General features: G+C 37.1%; 1 pseudogene; it reads right to left on the reverse strand.

Moving 5' to 3' along the window:
• Positions 1-1,510: 1,510 nt before the first annotated feature.
• LOC149258828 (cytidine deaminase 1-like) lies at positions 1,511-2,457 on the reverse strand (annotated as a pseudogene).
• Positions 2,458-9,121: the final 6,664 nt, after the last annotated feature.

Consider the following 9,121-nt stretch of genomic DNA (forward strand, 5'->3'; position numbering starts at 1 on the left):
CGGCCCCTTTACTTTAGATATATACCTTAGGGTCTCATCCTTTTACCTTAGGAATATGCCTCGGGGTCTCAGCCCTTTACCTCAAATATATGCCTCAGGGTCTCGACCCTTTACCTTACGAATATGTGCCTCAAGGTCTCGACCCTTTACCTTAGGAATATGTGCCTCAGGGTCTCGACCCTTTACCTTACGAATATGCACCTCAGGGTCTCGACCCTTTACCTCAAATGTATGCCTCAGGGTCTCATCCATTTACATCAGGAACCTCGTATATGTTCCACAGAAAGACAGTTCCTTAGATCAGATCATCTGAATTATGTCTTTGAAGTAGAGAAAATATGCTCTATTATAGTTGCTTCATCATGCAAAAAGGTGTGTCCCATGAACAAGCTCACTTGATCCATAAGGGTTGACTTAGTAATTATGGGCGCGAAAATACAAATTTAAATTTTCATTTTCCCACTCTTAATGAGCCTTGTAATATTTTTCTTTTGAATACAAAAAAATAAACCTTTCTTTCAAGCATGAAGAACATGCTTCATTTAATTTCCTTTTATAAAATATAATTCATTTTTCAATACCAATATTATGAAGATCGACCATAGCTAAAAATTTCAACATGAAGAAATATGACATCACCCCAGACCTCGAAGAATTTGGACGAAGGGCATGGTAGAACTCGCCAAGATCTATTTCCCGGGGTGACTTAGCATGTGGGGGCCTGTTCGGTGGGGACAAGTGCTATGTGGTGTGAAATAACTCGCTTATAAGTCAAGGGGGAGGACAAGGCTTAACACAAAGTTTACAATGCCACGTAGGTCGGAAGGTTGTCCCCGACGTTTTAGCGAGGAGTAGTATTGGATCCCGCCGATATTTTATTCTCGGGGTGAGGTGGCTAGGAAGGCACGTGCACCTCTATAATTCGTAAACTTGAGTTTATGGGTGTTCATTTGTATGGAAGGGTCTTGTGTTATGAACGAGTTAGCAATCGAGGAAACACTTCCAAATGGGTGGTGTCGTGGCCATGAAGAGGGCCCATGTTTGTGTGATATATAGATACATATATTGCGCATTATTTGTTGGCCTCGTAAGGGGCTCAATGTGTATGAATAGGTAGGTAGTTTCCATGTGGTATATGATGTGGAAAACCACATGGATGTCATGTGGGTATCATGTGGAAAACTTCAAGACATGGAATAATCTGATTGTCCAAGATATTAACTGGCCATATCTTTTGCTTCAGGGGTAGGATTGGAGCAAAATTTATATTGTTGGAAAGGTATCGACGAGGCGAAAAAAATGATGCCATTCATTTTAGGTTTTAAGGAATTCAGAAAAGGTTGAAAAATTTATATCTTGTTTCCATAGTGGGACATTGGAGGTCAAGTCATCGCAACAATTGCCTCCTTCTACCCTTATTGGGGACTAGGGATGGTAAGGGGGTATGTTATAGGAAACCATCTTAGGATCATTATTTGATGTTAAATGGAAATAGCTATGAGTGTTCGAGTCAGTTTATAGAATAATTGAGTACATGAAAATAACACTTGGGAGAGATTTTATGTAGAGCAAGTTTAATGGTATTCCCTTGATGAACAATTCTTTATTTGTCCATAAGAACAACACGAATAATAATCCTTATAGTTTCCCGCATCTTGATAAATAAATGTAATGATAAACACTTGCAAAGGAGAAAGGTTGGGTGTTCAATGTTTCAAAATCAACATAAAGTCCCATCCAAATCTTTCCTTTTGTAGTCATAAGTAATTATATAAGGGGACTTACAATATGGATCATTTGACAAGTTTGCAGCTTTAAGGGTTGCTGCCATAACATAAATCTTTAGATCCCAAAATTTTGTGGACACTTTCTTCCTTTATATCTCCACCACCATTACACAAATTGAATTCTTCCTTTGCCTCTCCATCGTTGCTACACAAGTTCAACATAAGATTCAATCTAGGAGAATTGATTAACCAAAAATTCAAGCCATTTAAGTGAGGTTCAAAAGCATGAAGGGTGCTTTCCTTTAAATCCTCTGAACCAAATTTGTGGGGAAGGAAATACAATAGGGATCTCGGCAATAATCAGTATGATAATCTTAACCACACCCCATACTTCTTGTAGAAATTTCCTATAATGCCCACAAGGGGTTGTTGAGACAATAATGAATTTACAATGGAACTTTGTATCTTGTGGTACATTAGCTATTAGAAATTTCTTGAAATGAACAAAATGATTCAGAGGAAGACTATGAAATTCCAATTTAATTGCCTTCAATATGTGTTTGCTTGCTTCAAGGTTGACAACATTATTGAATTTCTAGATGTGAGGCCATTCTAGAAATTGAGTAGGCTTTACCAATGTAGCAAGACACTACATTTTCAATAGACCTGCTTCTTTACACAAATGTTAAACCTCATCTCGTTCAATTACAAAACATGAAGAACCTTTCATTTTTAATAAGCCCTTAAAAGTTTCAAAAACCTTGATAAAGGGTTATAGAAAAGAGTTGACACTACCATTTCTTCATCTTGGTGCACATGGGAGATGAAATGGTTCTACTAATTAGATAGTTCTTAAAATTAAAATTAAGGTCAAATATTTGATTAAATACAACACTTCAAACTTATTGCAACACCTACCATTCCAGATCCCAAAAACAATGTCGCATTCATGAAATTAACAAAATAAAATAAGAGCCACGTGATGGCATGTCACTGCTTATTTATATACATGAATTGTGTGCATATAATTTTTAGATTGTTTGGTTGAAATGATATGTGCGAAGATGAAATTATTTGAAATAAAATAAACTCATTGAAAATTTATATATTTAAAATTTCAATTATATTTTTATGGTGAGTTTTCAGCTCGAAAATATTTAGTTACATTAGATGGTAATCCTGATATGGGCAACAATTCTTTAGTTGATATTGAATCAAGTTCTCCAATTGGTAGAGATGGAGGACTTTCCATGATTAGAGGTGTGTCCAAAGATCACCTTGCCCAAGCAACTGATTTTAGGGTAATGTTATTGGTATAAAACATATATTATGAATGCATGAAACATGAAAACTCATCCAAATCAAAGCCATTGTCAACCAATCAATCAAAAATAATAATAATAATAACAATAAAATTAAAAAATAAAAATAAAATAAACAATCATTTGGTTCATAAAAGTCTTATGTTTGCAAGTAATGAAAGTGATCTAGAAAATTATTTGGGTTGAGCCTATGTTCCACCAATAATTTAGTGATCCACAATATGCTTAAAATATATTCCTAACTTATATTTGTAAAAAAAAACAAGAAGAGAAAATAAAATGCCCAAAAATTAGGAAAATATAGCTTTCTCAGCCAATTGAAAGCAAGGAGATTGAGCTTAATAGCTTTCTCAACCAATTTAAAAGAAGGAAATGGATCTTAATAACATTCTCAGTCAACATAGAGGAAGGAGAGAGGTCTTAAAGAAAAACAATAGGTAAGAGTTGGTTGTAATTATATTAGCACAATAGATGCATCTTAACTCTTTAACCATTAAACATTAAGAGAAATCTCAAATATAATTGAGATGCAAATCTATTTGTGCTTTAAAAAAATGGAGTTAAGATAGGACTTCATTGTTGTGCTTTTTCTATATATATCATTGCAACTCACTATTAATATTGTAAGTTAACAACAAACAAACAAGAATGGTGTCTATCATGGGGAATTTTGCCTATCAAACACCATTAATATTTATTAATGACTATCAAGAAACACCATCACTATGTATTAACCTAGAAAGAAATCGCAATAATATTACTGAATGATACTATTTTATTTTCAATACATCAATATGTTTATTTTTTATGATTATTAATCGCAAAGAGCATTCAAATTGTAGTTATACTGCTTTACCCATTATCGTGCAGTCATAATATTCATCCCTTGCAAGTATATGATGGCAGGGGAGAAATGAAAGAATTGAACAGAGGGTGTTACAAATTATTTTGTCGCCTTCATGACAAATGATGGCATACCCTTATTCTTCACTATCCAAAGAATTACCATCAATCCGTAAAGAAGATGGAAAAAAAAAATTATTGTGGAAGACAAGAATATTGCTTAAATACCTTAAAAACCCTATTTTTGAAGAGTGTCGTGGGTTGCATAACTGCTAGGGTGCGACATTGTTCAGTGTCGTATGTTCCATAACTGACAGGATGCTACAATCTTGTGGGTTTCATAACTATTAGGGTGTGAAATTGTTTTAACGTGGATAATTTTTTTTTTTAAGTACGAGAAGCTTCCATTCTAGAAGCTTCGTAATGGTATCTATTCCAAACATTGGGGATTTGGCTCGCATCCCTCCTATATTGGATCTCATTCCTAACTTAATGGATCTCATCCCTATCTTAATGGATCTTCACTTCCATTTCTTATCCTCCACACACTCTTTGTTGGCAGAAAAAATAATGGAAGGGTTGATACCTTGGGTTTGGGCACAGGGGCCAACAAAGGCTCTGTCAAAGTCTAGCACAACACTAACATTTTCACCTTATTCAGGATGAATAAGGCATCTCACCCAAGGTGTGTCGTGACCTTAGTTAGATAAGGGTTTAGAATCCGGTGTTAGAATGAACCATATGGAGGTTATCAATACCCAAGAAACCCCGAACTATAATAGTTAGAGACCCAAACATAACAGATCAAGCACACATAGAGAAGTAATATCACACGGGGACAAGCATATTAAATTTTTTGAAAATCCACATAAGACCATACATAAAGTTACTCATGTATCCATGCAATCTCTTCTTCTATTAAATCCTGCAACATTACAACATTTCATTGAGCTTGAAGGCCTCATAGACATAACATGAAAACTAACATGATAGAGAAATACATAAACAAGATAATAAGGAACAAAGCAGGCTCTAATGGCTCCGAAACAACATTTTAGTATATTCTCTATCTCCCCCCCCCCCCCCCCCTCGGCCCCCCCAACTTTCCCCTCAACCTTCTTAAACCCTGCACTTGATTGGACTGCTACTTCTCCCTTGAATGCTCCACCTTTTTCCTCTTTCGGTTGCCTCTATCTGCTATGTACATATGATGTTGTGTGCATGATTGTACATGTGGTGTTGTGTGTGGGTGGTGTTGTGTAGATGTCGTGCATGTGGCGCTGTGTACAGATGGTGTCGTGTACATGTCGTGCATATGGTGTTGTCTACATGTGGTATTGTGTACACGTTGTACAAGTGGTGCGGTGTACACATGGCGTTGTCTACACGTTGTGGATGTGGTGCTGTGTACATGTGATGTTGTGCAAACGTTGGGAAGGTGGTGTTGTGTACAAGTGGTATTGTGTAGATGTTGTACATGTGGTATTGTGTGCATGTTGTACATGTTGTGTTGTGTACATGCGGTATTACATATGTGCATTGTGTAGTCATGGTGTCATGCCATGTGTATTTGTTGTGTTGTATTCTATCTACGTGTATGTATTGTGTTGTGTTGTACACCAGGTGTAGGTGTATGCGTCATGATGTACACCGAATGTAGGTGTATGTATTGTGTGGTGTTGTATATTGTGTGTATGTGTACATGATTGGAGAAAAGAAAAAGGCATTAGGTGTTTGTTGGGTGTGGTAGTCGATCCGGTGTGTGTACAAAAAGATCAAAGGCAGAAGTAAGGATTGATTAAAGGATAAGTATCAATATTTTATTTTAGTTCTAATTATGCATGTGACCTATGATTTTAATTTATGATGGTTACACGTGATCTATGATTTTTATTGTGATGGTTTCCCTTTAAGCTAACTGGATGTGATATGTTTATTCATGAAGATTTGATCAAATAGCTAGTTTGACTTGTTGTGACAGGAAGTGAACATAATTGTAGATGTACCTTGTTGATGAGCTACCAATGAGGTATGATGTGAGTTTATTTCCATTTATTTTAAATCTAATAGAAATTATGTGCTTGGTACAAGAAAACATGGAAAATCCTGGTTTGGGTGGTTGGCACTGTCTGCAAGCAACAACAAAAGGAAATGGAATAGGAGGCAATATGTTGGTAAAGCACTTTAGGAGAAAGGTCATTGTGGGACACTGGTACCCAATAGCATCCATTGATTTCCATGAGCATGATATGATCGATATGATGGTTTTGAGGCAGGGATATGCCTTGGTTTTTTTTTTTATCTTCCGATGCAAGGAAATATTTCCAAGGGATGGATTCCCGGGATAGGGGATGTCGAGGAACTTGGAAGGTGAGTGATTGCACGGAAGGGGATGACCAGATTGCCTGAGGGACTGTGTAGCAGAGAAGGGAAGGCCAGGGGATGGATTTATTTTTGGTCATTAACATTGTTAGATGGAATCAGATACACATCCGCAGTTTGTCCTGGAACAATGAGCCGATAATTGTTCACTGAGAGGACTAGTGGAGTAGGATTGTAGTGTTGGACATTCGATGCAGACTTTGACTTTGGCAATGGATTCTTGACTTCTTGACAAGGAGGTGAATCCTGGTACTACTTTTGAGGGTGGAGGTGTGATCCTATGGATTCCCTTGTTGTAGATGCAGGCATCATATCCTTTTATTCGCTGGTTTAGAAAATGTATATGTGTATATGTGTGTATTATTGTAAATATTGTATCGAACTAGATTTATAAAGCTCCGTAGACAATATGATTATTTGTTGGTTGAAGAAAATGTGCATAAGGTTATATGTGGTTGTTATTGTAAATACCATAATGAGTTTTTTTATAAAGCTCTAGTAAATTTTATCATTGTCATGTTTTCAGTAGGATGTCATTGTAAATACTGCAACGAGCTGTGTCCATGGGCAGTATGTTTTGGTTGTCAACAGTCTTGCTGGTTGTAGGTGTCATTGAACACCGAGGACAGTGTTCCCCCAAGGGGTAGTGTTATGTAACAAAGATAGACTACCTTCGCATTTATCGGGCTTTATGCCGTTCACAAGGAATAAGCATTACCGAAGGCTACCTGGCGATAGATAGACTCTGCCTCAGAATATGACACAACTCATTTACAGACTGGACGACTTCCTAAATGATTCGGCCACTTTAGGTTCTCACCAGTGCCGAGCACACTGATGCGCAGGCTCCCAAATCACCTAAAGACTTGAGTTCTTCTCGTGTTGCAAGCAGATCAGACAGAATGTCCGCAGATGCAGAGCAGGAGAGTTACTCGACGCAAAGACTCTCAAACTTCGAATGCCCCTCCCCCTACAATTCTAGTATTTATAATCCCTTAGCAGGTTAACCGGTCGAAGTTTTTACCGGAAACCTGCAACAAGAGGAATCTCCTTTTGGTATGAATATCACGCAGGAAATCATATCCAAAGGACTAACAGTAAGGAGTACCTAAAAGATTCGGGCAAGTGGGTACTACCACTTGTTATCTCGTCCCTTAAAGGCAGTGCCATATGGGGACCGAATCTGACACTATCTAAAAAGCAAGATTATATGATCAATAGACAAGACGGCCAGAATCTAGGACATCGGCTCATAATAATTACAAAGTGGATATTTTAAAGAAAACCCACGAAAACTAAAAGGCCGGAATCTAGGACATCGGCTCATAATAATTACAAAGTGGATATTTTAAAGAAAACCCACGAAAACTAAAAATGTACATGATATCTAATGAGTGATCATATACATCAATCACTATTATATTGCCATTCTTCTGCACCAGCATATTCCCTGTCAGCTTCATCCATCTCTAGTAGTTGTTCTATGTCAGGAGCAAATATATCATTTGGCAAGGCATCATCAAGCCATGGAGGTGCTACTTCCAAGAAACAACAAAAAAATGGAAAATGGAATACATTTGCTGGTCTTGTCCTGGGATCTGTAGAAATTTCTCCATGGAAGCTGACCTTCAAATTGAATGCTGGTTCATTTTGTTGTCTATCCTGTAAGACTACTTCTGTTTCAGTATGAAGAAATTCAAACTCTACAGTGTAGTCGTATCGAGCAGCAATATGGATTTCCCAAATTAAAGTGTTAATGGTTTCCCAGAAGTTAAAATTACAAATATGCTCACTCCTAGGCATATACTTAAACATGAACAACCTAAACCAGGGACTCCACCAGTTATTAGCATTATCTAACTGTGTCGCATATGCAATGAATCTAACATAACCATGTATCCTGGCCCTCTGATGGATAGAGAAATAATCTTGCCATGTCCAATCAGTATGTTGGACGAAACCAAAATAGATAGGAACTGGTTCTCTAGACAGTGAATAATAGACACGCCAAGGCCTATCTCTATAAGGTAACTCACTATTATAGGCTATCATGCCAGACTCTGAATCGAACCACATTTGCAAAATAATTTGGATGACTTCTACTGGTAATGACTTGACTCTTAAAACAAAACAATCCCAACAGAATTCATATTTACACTGACTACAGACCAAGATTGAACAAATTTTTGACTGACAGACACTAGACTGGACTGGACTTTTACTTGAAGAACTTTCTCCTTTGTACAGGGGTCTGAACATCTTGATGTCTTTGATTTCTGGAGCTCCTTCTCTTGTCAACATGTCTGCTAAATAATTTTCTGCACCTGATTTATAGACAATGTCGAAATCAAAACCTTCTAGCCAGAGAGCCCATCTTAGAATCCTGGTATTTCCTTGTTCTAGCAATTTCTTGTTGGACAAAATACCTTTCATATGCTTCAGATCAGTTCTAACCAAAAACCTGACACTTTTCAAGAATAATCTGAATCTTTGAATTCCCCTTTTGACAGCAAGTATTTCTTTGTGGGAGGATGGATATTTAACTTCTGTGTCGTCAAAAGTACCAGAGGCATATGCACAAACAAGTTCCTTCCTTCCATGTTTCTGTAATAACGCTGCAGCCCATGTATGATCAGATGCATCTGTTTCAAGAATAAATGGGAGATTAGTGTCAGGCAGTCTTAACTTGGGAAGTTCTCTGATTTTGCTTTTTATGTTCCTTACTGCTGTAGTCATCTCATTGGACCATTCAATTTTTTCTTTCCTCAGCCTTTTCTGCAAAATCTTTGTATCTTCAGACTGCTTTTCGTAGAACTGCCGGATATAATTCAAGCAACCCAAAAATCT

Source organism: Pinus tabuliformis, chromosome 6 (genome assembly GCF_031772625.1).
Source record: "Pinus tabuliformis cultivar Carrire ecotype Pingquan chromosome 6, CPIR1, whole genome shotgun sequence".
NCBI lineage: Eukaryota > Viridiplantae > Streptophyta > Pinopsida > Pinales > Pinaceae > Pinus > Pinus tabuliformis.